Source organism: Pseudophryne corroboree, chromosome 7, assembly GCF_028390025.1.
Source record: "Pseudophryne corroboree isolate aPseCor3 chromosome 7, aPseCor3.hap2, whole genome shotgun sequence".
Classification (NCBI taxonomy): Eukaryota; Metazoa; Chordata; class Amphibia; order Anura; family Myobatrachidae; genus Pseudophryne; species Pseudophryne corroboree.
The window spans coordinates 417,790,196-417,803,370 of NC_086450.1; the positions used below are offsets into that span (position 1 = coordinate 417,790,196).

General features: G+C 47.9%; 1 protein-coding gene across 1 annotated transcript in view; it reads right to left on the reverse strand.

The window, feature by feature from the left end:
• Positions 1 to 13,175, reverse strand: part of XPO6 (exportin 6) — a 92,140-nt gene that overhangs the window by 60,352 nt on the left and 18,613 nt on the right. The gene's annotated exons all lie outside the window — the stretch shown is intronic.

Genomic DNA, 13,175 nt, shown 5'->3' on the forward strand with positions numbered 1-13,175 from the left:
CGCACTTGGGATGGGCGCCCAGCATCCACTACGGACTCCGAGAAATAGAATTATCGGTAAGTAAATTCTTATTTTCTCTATCGTCCTAAGTGGATGCTGGGGTTCCTGAAAGGACCATGGGGATTATACCAAAGCTCCCAAACGGGCGGGAGAGTGCGGATGACTCTGCAGCACCGAATGAGAGAATTCCAAGTCCTCTTTTGCCAGGGTATCAAATTTGTAGAATTTTACAAACGTGTTTTCCCCCGACCACGTAGCTGCTCGGCAGAATTGTAATGCCGAGACCCCTCGGGCAGCCGCCCAAGATGAGCCCACCTTCCTTGTGGAATGGGCCTTAACAGATTTAGGCTGTGGCAGGCCTGCCACAGAATGAGCAAGTTGAATTGTGTTACAAATCCAACGAGCAATCGTCTGCTTAGAAGCAGGGGCACCCAACTTGTTGGGTGCATATAGTATCAACAGCGAGTCAGATTTTCTGATTTCAGCCGTCCTTGAAATGTATATTTTTAAGGCTCTGACAACGTCCAACAACTTGGAGTCCTCCAAGTCGCCAGTGGCCGCAGGCACCACAATAGGTTGGTTCAGGTGAAACGCTGATACCACCTTAGGGAGAAAATGCGGACGAGTCCTCAGTTCTGCCCTATCCGAATGGAAGATTAGATAAGGGCTTTTATAAGATAAAGCCGCCAATTCAGATACTCTCCTGGCGGAAGCCAGGGCCAGTAACATAGTCACTTTCCATGTGAGATATTTAAAATCCACCTTTTTCAATGGTTCAAACCAATGGGATTTGAGGAAATCTAAAACTACATTTAGATCCCACGGTGCCACCGGAGGCACCACAGGAGGCTGTATATGCAGTACTCCTTTAACAAAAGTCTGTACCTCAGGAACTGAGGCCAATTCTTTTTGGAAGAATATTGACAGGGCCGAAATTTGAACCTTAATAGATCTCAATTTGAGACCCATAGACAATCCTGATTGTAGGAAATGTAGGAAACGACCCAGTTGAAATTCCTCCGTCGGAACACTCCGATCCTCGCACCACGCGACATATTTTCGCCAAATGCGGTGATAATGTTTCGCGGTGACTTCCTTCCTTGCCTTAATCAAGGTAGGAATGACTTCTTCTGGAATGCCTTTCCCTTTTAGGATCTGGCGTTCAACCGCCATGCCGTCAAACGCAGCCGCGGTAAGTCTTGAAAGAGACAGGGACCCTGTTGTAGCAGGTCCCTTCTCAGAAGTAGAGGGCACGGGTCGTCCGTGACCAACTCTTGAAGTTCCGGGTACCAAGTCCTTCTTGGCCAATCCGGAGCCACTAGTATTGTTCTTACTCCTCCTCACCGTATAATCTTCAATACCTTTGGTATGAGAGGCAGAGGAGGAAACACATATACTGATTTGTACACCCAAGGTGTTACCAGTGCGTCCACAGCTATTGCCTGTGGATCTCTTGACCTGGCGCAATACTTGTCCAGTTTCTTGTTGAGGCGAGACGCCATCATGTCTACCATTGGTCTTTCCCAACAGTTTACTAGCATGTGGAAGACTTCTGGATGAAGACCCCCCTCTCCCGGGTGAATATCGTGTCTGCTGAGGAAGTCTGCTTCCCAGTTGTCCACGCCCGGGAAGAACACTGCTGACAGTGCTATTACGTGATTCTCCGCCCAGCGAAGAATCTTGGTAGCTTCTGCCATTGCACTCCTGCTTCTTGTGCCGCCCTGTCTGTTTACATGGGCGACCGCCGTGATGTTGTCCGACTGAATCAACACCGGTTTTCCTTGCAGGAGTGGTTCCGCCTGGCTTAGAGCATTTTAGATTGCTCTTAGTACCAGAATGTTTATGTGAAGAGACTTTTCCAGGTTCGTCCATACCCCCTGGAAGTTTCTTCCTTGTGTGACTGCTCCCCAACCTCTCAGGCTGGCGTCCGTGGTCACCAGGATCAAATCCTGTATGCCGAATCTGCGGCCCTCCAATAGATGAGCCTTTTGCAACCACCACAGAAGATATACCCTTGTCCTTGGCGACAGGGTTATTCGCAGGTGCATCTGAGGATGCGACCCTGACCATTTGTCCAACAGATCCCTTTGGAAAATTCTTGCATGGAATCTGCCGAATGGAATTGCTTCGTAAAAAGCCACCATTTTTCCCAGGACTCTTGTGCATTGATGTACAGACACCTTTCCTGGTTTTAGGAGGTTCCTGACAGGTCGGATAACTCCTTGGCTTTTTCCTCGGGAAGAAAAACCTTTTTCTGAACCGTGTCCAGAATCATCCCTAGGAACAGCAGACGTATCGTCGGAAAACAGCTGCGATTCTTGGAATATTTAGAATCCAGTCGTGCCGTCGAAGAACTACTTTAGATAGTGCTCTTCCGACCTCCAACTGTTCTCTGGAACTTGCCCTTTTTAGGTCGTGCAAGTAAGGGATAATTTAGATGCCTTTTTTCTTTGAAGAAACATCTTTTCGGCCATTACCTTGGTAAAAAGGCCCGGGGTGCCGTGGATAATTCAAACGGCATCGTCTGAAACTGATATTGACAGTTCTGTACCACGAACCAGAGGTACCCTTGATGAGAAGGACAAAATTTGGACATGGAGGTAATCCTTGATGTCCAGGGACACCATATAGTCCCCTTTTTTCCGGTTCGCTATCACTGCTCTGAGTGACTTTATCTCGATTTGAACCTTTTATGTAAGTGTTCAAAACATTTTAGATTTAGACTATGTGTCACCAAGCCGTCTGGCTTCAGTACCACAATATAGTGTGGAAAAATAATACCCTTTTCCTTGTCGTAGGAGGGGTACTTTGATTATCACCTGCTGGATATACAGCTTGTGAATTGTTTCCAATGCTGCCTCCCTGTCGGAGGGAGCCGTTGGTAAAGCAGACTTCAGGAACCTGCGAGGAGAAGATGTCTCGACTCTCCAATCTTTACCCCTGGGATAATACTCGTACGATCTAGGGGTCAACTTGCGAGTGATCCCACTGCGCCCTGAGACTCTTGAGACTACCCCCCCACCTTGAGTCCGCTTGCACGGCCCCAGCGTCATGCTGAGGACTTGGCAGACGCGGTGGAGGGCTTCTTTTCCTGGGAAAGGGCTGCCTGCTGCAGTCTACTTCCCTTACCTCTATGTAACTTGGGGTAAAAAAGGTTGGATTTCCCAGCTGTTGCTGTGGTCCCCAGGTCCGATGGACCGACCCCCAAATAACTCCTTCCCTTTATACAGCAATACTTCCATCTGCCGTATGGGATCTGTATCACCTGACCACTGTCGTGTCCCTGACATCTTCTGGGAGATATGGACAACGCACTTATCTTGATGCCAGAGAGCAAATATCCCTCTGTGCATCTCACATACATATATATAGAATGCATCCTATTAAATGCTGTACATGAATAAAATATTTTCAGTCAGGGAATCCGACCAAGCCAACCCAGCACTGCATCTCCAGGCTGATGGCGATCGCTGGTCGCAGTATAACCACCGTATGTGTGTATATACTTTTTAGGATATTTTTCCAGCTTCCTATCAGCTGGCTCCTTGAGGGCGGCCGTATCTGGAGACGGTAACGCCACTTGATAAGCGTGTGAGCGCCTTATCACCCTAAGGGGTGTTTCCCAACGTACCCTAATTTCTGGCGGGAAAGGGTATAACGCCAATATTTGCTATCGGGGTAACCCTACGCATCATCACACACTTCATTTTATTTTATCTGATTCAGGAAAAACTACAGGTAGTTTTTTCACTCCCACATAATACCCTTTCTTGTGGTACTTGTAGTATCAGAAACACGTAACACCTCCTTCATTGCCCTTAACGTGTGGCCCTAATGAGAAATACGTTTGTTTATTCACCGTCGACACTGTATTCAGTGTCCGTGTCTGTGTCTGTGTCGACCGACTGAGGTAAATGGGCGTTTTTTAAAAACCCCTGACGGTGTTTCTGAGACGCCTGGACCGGTCCTAATAGATTGTCAGCCGTCTCATGTCGTCAACCGACCTTGCAGCGTGTTGACATTCTCACGTAATTCTCTAAATAAGCCATCCATTCCGGTGTCGACTCCCTAGAGAGTGACATCACCATTACAGGCAATTTCTCCGCCTCCTCACCAACATCGTCCTCATACATGTCGACACACACGTACCGACACACAGCACACACACCGGGAATGCTCTGACAGAGGACAGGACCCACTAGCCCTTTGGGGAGACAGAGGGAGAGTCTGCCAGCACACACCAAAAACGCTATAATTATATAGGGACAACCTTATATAAGTGTTTCTCCCTTATAGCATCTTTTATATATATACAATATCGCCAAAATCAGTGCCCCCCCTCTCTGTTTTAACCCTGTTTCTGTAGTGCAGTGCAGGGGAGAGCCTGGGAGCCTTCTCTCCAGCTTTTCTGTGAGAGAAAATGGCGCTGTGTGCTGAGGAGATAGGCCCCGCCCCTTTTTCGGCGGGCTCGTCTCCCGCTATTTTTGAAGTTAGGCAGGGGTTAAATATCTCCATATAGCCTCTGTGGGCTATATGTGAGGTATTTTTTGCCTCTAATAAGGTTTTTATTTGCCTCTCAGAGCGCCCCCCCCAGCGCTCTGCACCCTCAGTGACTGTTGTGTGAAGTGTGCTGAGAGGAAAATGGCGCACAGCTGCAGTGCTGTGCGCTACCTTTATGAAGACTCAGGAGTCTTCAGCCGCCGATTTTGGACCTCTTCTCTCTTCAGCGTCTGCAAGGGGGCCGGCGGCGCGGCTCCGGTGACCATCCAGGCTGTACCTGTGATCGTCCCTCTGGAGCTAGTGTCCAGTAGCCAAGCAGCAAATCCACTCTGCACGCAGGTGAGTTCACTACTTCTCCCCTAAGTCCCTCGTTGCAGTGATCCTGTTGCCAGCAGGACTCACTGTAAAGTAAAAAACCTAAGCTAAACTTTCTCTAAGCAGCTCTTTAGGAGAGCCACCTAGATTGCACCCTTCTCGTTCGGGCACAAAATCTAACTGGAGTCTGGAGGAGGGTCATAGGGGGAGGAGCCAGTGCACACCACCTGATCTGGTAAAAGCTTTACTTTTTTGTGCCCTGTCTCCTGCGGAGCCGCTATTCCCCATGGTCCTTTCAGGAACCCCAGCATCCACTTAGGACGATAGAGAAATTTAAATAAATGAAATGGGATATCTAACAAACGCTGATGTATTAACCTGGAACTGTGATAACGCAGTGATAAGTGCAAGGTGATAACGCACCAACCAATCAGTCCGAATTTGAAAAATGACAGTTAGGAGCTGATTGGCTGGTGCGTTATCACCTTCCACTTATCACTGCTGTATCACTTCTCCATGCTTAATATATCTGCCCCACTGTACTTCTAAGGCTAACAGTACGCTTCCTATTATTCACTATAATACAGATTCTATAAGTATTCTATAAGTAACATTTCATGATCGGAGTTATCTAGCTCAGTGGTTTGCAAACTTTTTGGAATCACGGCACCTTAGAACATCAGAATCTTTTTCATGACACCCCTAGGCCAAAAACTTCTTATTGAGAAATTTAGAAAGAAATATTACATTAAGTAGATCGCATTTATATGTCATCCTTAGGGTCAGTTGTGTGGTGAGGGACAAGATTTGCTTCTGTTTGGCCACATATTTTATGACTGGCAGCCACCAGCACTGGTTTTGCCTATTATATTGACCATGAATAATTTGAATTGGTCCTGGACCACCAACCCAGGGCACCCCTGCAAGTGTCCCGAGGCACCCCAGGGAGCCACGGCACACAGTTTGGGAACCTCTGATCTAGCTACTAGTATTCATAGCCTTATTAATGTCCATCCATGCCCTTGATTCAGCCCAAAACAATTTATGGAATCCCTGTCCTTCTCCTTATCCCCACACATCCCAAGGACACCTTCAGCAAGGCACGAGTCTTTACCTCCCACCACACTCTGCCCGCAGCTGGCACTCGCCCATCTAACCCTGCCTGAGATCTCCAAGGATTTCATCTGCAGAAAGCATTAAAGGTTCTGCATGGAGAGAAAGCAAAACACTGCAGATTATGTGGTGTAGCAGGATACACTGGAGCGGCCTGTAACTATAAATGTGACCTCTGAATATGGTAGAGAGATAGAGACTCATGGGCAGGAAGGACGGGATACAGATATCACTGGGAGACTTATGAAAAGTGAGCCACAGGCAACTGAGCAAAAAAAAATAAGAATTTACTTACCGATAATTCTATTTCTCGGAGTCCGTAGTGGATGCTGGGGTTCCTGAAAGGACCATGGGGAATAGCGGCTCCGCAGGAGACAGGGCACAAAAGTAAAGCTTTCCGATCAGGTGGTGTGCACTGGCTCCTCCCCCTATGACCCTCCTCCAAGCCAGTTAGGTACTGTGCCCGGACGAGCGTACACAATAAGGGAGGAATTTTGAATCCCGGGTAAGACTCATACCAGCCACACCAATCACACCGTACAACTTGTGATCTAAACCCAGTTAACAGTATGATAACAGCGGAGCCTCTGAAAAGATGGCTCACAACAATAATAACCCGATTTTTGTAACTATGTACAAGTATTGCAGATAATCCGCACTTGGGATGGGCGCCCAGCATCCACTACGGACTCCGAGAAATAGAATTATCGGTAAGTAAATTCTTATTTTCTCTATCGTCCTAGTGGATGCTGGGGTTCCTGAAAGGACCATGGGGATTATACCAAAGCTCCCAAACGGGCGGGAGAGTGCGGATGACTCTGCAGCACCGAATGAGAGAACTCCAGGTCCTCCTTAGCCAGGGTATCAAATTTGTAGAATTTAGCAAACGTGTTTGCCCCTGACCAAGTAGCTGCTCGGCAAAGTTGTAAAGCCGAGACCCCTCGGGCAGCCGCCCAAGATGAGCCCACCTTCCTTGTGGAATGGGCATTTACATATTTTGGCTGTGGCAGGCCTGCCACAGAATGTGCAAGCTGAATTGTATTACACATCCAACTAGCAATAGTCTGCTTAGAAGCAAGAGCACCCAGTTTGTTGGGTGCATACAAGGATAACAGCAAGTCAGTTTTCCTGACTCCAGCCGTCCTGGAACACATTTTCAGGGCCCTGACAACATCCAGCAACTTGGAGTCCTCCAAGTCCCTAGTAGGTGCAAGGCACCCCAATAAGCTGGTTCAGGTGAAACACTGACACCACCTTAGGGAGAGAACTGGGGACGAGTCCGCAGCTCTGCCCTGTCCGAATGGACAAACAGATATGGGCTTTTTTGAGAAAAAACCACCAATTTGACACTCGCCTGGTCCAGGCCAGGGCCAAGAGCATGGTCACTTTTCATGTGAGATGCTTCAAATCCACAGATTTGACTGGTTTTAAACCAATGTGATTTGAGGAATCCCAGAACTACGTTGAGATCCCTCAGTGCCACTGGAGGCACAAAAGGGGGTTGTATATGCAATACTCCCTTGACAAACTTCTGGACTTCAGGAACTGAAGCCAATTCTTTCTGGAAGAAAATCGACAGGGCCGAAATTTGAACCTTAATGGACCCCAATTTGAGGCCCATAGACACTCCTGTTTGCAGGAAATGCAGGAAACGACCGAGTTGAAATTTCTTTGTGGGGCCTTCCTGGCCTCACACCACGCCATATTTTCGCCACATGTGGTGATAATGTTGTGCGGTCACCTCCTTTCTGGCTTTGACCAGGGTAGGAATGACCTCTTCCGGAATGCCTTTTTCCCTTAGGATCCGGCTTTCCACCGCCATGCCGACAAACGCAGCTGCGGTAAGTCTTGGAACAGACATGGTACTTGCTGAAGCAAGTCCCTTCTTAGCGGCAGAGGCCATAAGACCTCTGTAAGCATCTCTTGAAGTTCCGGGTACCAAGTCCTTCTTTGCCAATCCGGAGCCATGAGTATAGTTCTTACTCCTCTACGTCTTATAATTCTCAGCACCTTAGGTATGAGAAGCAGAGGAGGGAACACATACACGACTGGTACACCCACGGTGTTACCAGAACGTCCACAGCTATTGCCTGAGGGTCTCTTGACCTGGCGCAATACCTGTCCCGTTTTTTGTTCAGACGGGACTCCATCATGTCCACCTTTGGTATTTCCCAACGGTTTACAATCATGTGGAAAAAACTTCCCGATGAAGTTTCCACTCTCCCGGGTGGAGGTCGTGCCTGCTGAGGAAGTCTGCTTCCCAGTTTCCATTCCCGGGATGAAACACTGCTGACAGTGCTATCACATGATTTTCCGCCCAGCGAAAAGTCCTTGCAGTTTTTGCCATTGCCCTCCTGCTTCTTGTGTCGCCCTGTCTGTTTACGTGGGCGACTGCCGTGATGTTTTTCCCACTGGATCAATACCGGCTGACCTTGAAGCAGAGGTCTTGCTAAGCTTAGAGCATTATAAATTTACCCTTAGCTCCAGTATATTTATGTGGAGAAAAGTCTCCAGACTTGATCACACTCCCTGGAAATTTTTTCCTTGTGTGACTGCTCCCCAGCCTCTCGGGCTGGGCTCCGTGGTCACCAGCATCCAATCCTGAATGCCGAATCTGCGGCCCTCTAGAAGATGAGCACTCTATAACCACCACAGGAGAGACACCCTTGTCCTTGGATATAGGGTTATCCGCTGATGCATCTGAAGATGCGATCCGGACCATTTGTCCAGCAGATCCCACTGAAAAGTTCTTGCGTGAAATCTGTCGAATGGAATTGCTTCGTAGGAAGTCACCATTTTTACCAGGACCCTTGTGCAATGATGCACTGTTTTTAGGAGGTTCCTGACTAGCTCGGATAACTCCCTGGCTTTCTCTTCCGGGAGAAACACCTTTTTCTGGACTGTGTCCAGAATCATCCCTAGGCACAGCAGACGTGTCGTCGGGATCAGCTGCGATTTTGGAATATTTAGAATCCACCCGTGCTGTTGTAGCAGTATCCGAGATAGTGCTACTCCGACCTCCAACTGTTCCCTGGACTATGCCCTTATCAGGAGATCGTCCAAGTAAGGGATAATTAAGACGCCTTTTCTTCGAAGAAGAATCATCATTTCGGCCATTACCTTGGTAAAGACCCGGGGTGCCGTGGACAATCCAAACGGCAGCGTCTGAAACTGATAGTGACAGTTCTGCACCACGAACCTGAGGTACCCTTAGTGAGAAGGGCAAATTTGGGACATAGAGGTAAGCATCCCTGATGTCCCAGGACACTATATAGTCCCCTTCTTCCTGGTTCGTTATCACTGCTCTGAGTGACTCCATCTTGATTTGAACCTTTGTAAGTGTTCAAAAAAAATTTTTATAATAAGTCTCACCTAGCCTTCTGGCTTCAGTACCACAATATAGTGTGGAATAATACCCCTTTCTTGTAGTAGGAGGGGTAATTTAATTATCACCTGCTGGGAATACAGCTTGTGAATTTTTTCCCATACTGCCTCCTTGTCGGAGGGAGACCTTGGTAAAGCAGACTTCAGGAGCCTGCGAAGGGGAAACGTCTCGACATTCCAATCTGTACCCCTGGGATACTACTTGTAGGATCCAGGGGTCCTGTACGGTCTCAGCGCCATGCTGAGAACTTGTCAGAAGCGGTGGAACGCTTCTGTTCCTGGGAATGGGCTGCCTGCTGCAGTCTTCTTCCCTTTCCTCTATCCCTGGGCAGATATGATCTTATAGGGACGAAAGGATTGAGGCTGAAAAGACGGTGTCTTTTTCTGCAGAGATGTGACTTAGGGTAAAAACGGTGGATTTTCCAGCAGTTGCCGTGGCCACCAGGTCCGATGGACCGACCCCAAATAACTCCTTTATACGGCAATACACCTTTGTGCCGTTTGGAATCTGCATCACCTGACCACTGTCGTGTCCATAAACATCTTCTGGCAGATATGGACATCGCACTTACTCTTGATGCCAGAGTGCAAATATCCCTCTGTGCATCTCGCATATATAGAAATGCATCCTTTAAATGCTCTATAGTCAATAAAATACTGTCCCTGTCAAGGGTATCAATATTTTTAGTCAGGGAATCCGACCAAGCCACCCCAGCTCTGCACATCCAGGCTGAGGCGATCGCTGGTCGCAGTATAACACCAGTCTGTGTGTATATACTTTTTATGATATTTTCCAGCCTCCCGTCAGCTGGTCCTTGAGGACGGCCCTATCTATAGACGGTACCGCCACTTGTTTTGATAAGCGTGTGAGCGCCTTATCCACCCTAAGGGGTGTTTTCCAACGCGCCCTAACTTCTGGCGGGAAAGGGTATACCGCCCATAATTTTCTATCGGGGGGAACCCACGCATCATCACACACTTTATTTAATTTATCTGATTCAGGAAAAACTATGGTAGTTTTTTCACATCCCACATAATACCCTCTTTTGTGGTACTTGTAGTATCAGAAATATGTAACACCTCCTTCATTGCCTTTAACGTGTGGCCCTAATAAGGAATACGTTTGTTTATTCACCGTCGACACTGGATTCAGTGTCCCTGTCTGTGTCTGTGTCGACCGACTAAAGTAAACGGGCGTTTTAAAACCCCTGACGGTGTTTTTGAGACGTCTGGACCGGTACTAATTGTTTGTCGGCCGTCTCATGTCGTCAACCGACCTTGCAGCGTGTTGACATTATCACGTAATTCCCTAAATAAGCCATCCATTCCGGTGTCGACTCCCTAGAGAGTGACATCACCATTACAGGCAATTGCTCCGCCTCCTCACCAACATCGTCCTCCTACATGTCGACACACACGTACCGACACACAGCACACACACAGGGAATGCTCTGATAGAGGACAGGACCCACTAGCCCTTTGGAGAGACAGAGGGAGAGTTTGCCAGCACACACCAAAAACGCTATAATTTTATATAGGGACAACCTTATATAAGTGTTTCTCCCTAATAGCATCTTTATATAGATATTTATATCGCCAATTAGTGCCCCCCCTCTCTGTTTAAACCCTGTTTCTGTAGTGCAGTGCAGGGGAGAGCCTGGGAGCCTTCTCTCCAGCCTTTCTGTGAGAGAAAATGGCGCTGTGTGCTGAGGAGATAGGCCCCGCCCCTTTTCTGGCGGGCTCGTCTCCCGCTATTTAGAGAAATCAGGCAGGGGTTAAATATCTCCATATAGCCTCTGGGGCTATATGTGAGGTATTTTTAGCCTTTATATAGGTTACATTTGCCTCCCAGGGCGCCCCCCTCCCAGCGCCCTGCACCCTCAGTGACTGCCGTGTGAAGTGTGCTGAGAGGAAAATGGCGCACAGCTGCAGTGCTGTGCGCTACCTTTAGAAGACTGCAGGAGTCTTCAGCCGCCGATTCTGGACCTCTTCTGACTTCAGCATCTGCAAGGGGGCCGGCGGCGCGGCTCCGGTGACCATCCAGGCTGTACCTGTGATCGTCCCTCTGGAGCTTGATGTCCAGTAGCCAAGAAGCCAATCCATCCTGCACGCAGGTGAGTTGACTCCTTCTCCCCTCAGTCCCTCGCTGCAGTGATCCTGTTGCCAGCAGGAATCACTGTAAAATAAAAAACCTAGCTAAACTTTTTCTAAGCAGCTCTTTAGGAGAGCCACCTAGATTGCACCCTTCTCGGCCGGGCACAAAAATCTAACTGGCTTGGAGGAGGGTCATAGGGGGAGGAGCCAGTGCACACCACCTGATCGGAAAGCTTTACTTTTGTGCCCTGTCTCCTGCGGAGCCGCTATTCCCCATGGTCCTTTCAGGAACCCCAGCATCCACTAGGACGATAGAGAAATGGTGTTACCCTTAACAGAGAATAAAATGCTGTGATTCTCTAAAGCGTAGAAGAACAAACATCTTCCAAGAGACTCAACTTATTACCCATCATGTGACTGACTTCCTGCTGCATCCATGCCCATACTGTGCTGCAGGGAGACTCTGCTTTCCTTCCAATGTACAGTATTACCCTCAGTCTGTGGCTTCCTGCATTCCTCTCCTCACATCAGGTCACTGCCCGTAACATGCAGCCCTATCCTAACACATCACTCATCTCCTAATATCCTCTGTGCTTCTGGGTGACCATCCTTCTTCCATTCCCATCCTCACACCATGTCACTGCTCCTGTCACATACTGCCCTGCCCTCCTCACCAACCCATCACTAACATATACTCTGTGCTGCTAGGGCTGCCTTCTTCTGCATACTGTAACTATCAGTCTGTGGCTTTCTACGGTCTCCATTCCCCCCCTTACATCATGTCACTGCCCTGGTCACGTGGACCTGTTCCCAATAATGTTATCACACAGTTAGAAAAGTCAGTGCCTCCTACAAAATAACCATATCCAAATCCTGAAATACTATGGGCAGTATTGAATTCTAGTCGGAACTGCCGACTTGTCGGAAAGATACCAGTCTCAGACTTTTTATGGTCGAATCACGATTCAACCTATTCAATCCTCCTGCCGGAATAGCCGCGGATCCACACATTTTGACGGAATCGCGGCCAAATCAGACAGGTTTGAGCCCCGTTTCCAACAAGGTCAATCTGACTTAAAAAAAAAAAAAAAAAAAAAGGCGGATTGGCATTGTCGGGAACGGCCAAAACCGGTCGGATTTGGCCAGTAATTGAATACTCAAATGTCGGATCCTTTCCGACGGAAAGGATCAGACATCAATTGAATACACCCTTAAGTGCTGCTTTGAACAAATCGGATTGTCTATTGGTTGCTCTATCCCTTAACCACTTCAAAAACTAAAGACAGGCGGATACACAGGATAGGACCAATAATTTGCTGCGCTATATAAAATACTGTTAATAAATAAGGATGCCAAGAGGGAGAGGGGCTGGCACAGATTACCCAAATTAGTTTGGGGGTCCCGAGCTAGCCAGGGAGGTGGATCAGCACTTTCCTCTGCGCTTCACAGTGACGCACAAAGAACATCATATTTCAACTTAAGCAAAGTTTTTAAAAGGGCAATGCAAATATTAAGGTTTGTTTCACCGACACACACATCGGCATTAGTGATACTCAGCACATCAATTGTAGGAACTCATGAGGACACCAAAGCACCAAGTGCCTGATGCCACAGGAACATCACGAGTAAAAGAATAGGTGGAATATTGGTCTGCCTGGTAGCATGATTTTCATATCAGTGAATCATTTACTCGAGAACAGACTAATCATCGGCAACACTACGTACATAGTTACCATGGGTTACAACAATAATTTGCTATTTGTACAATA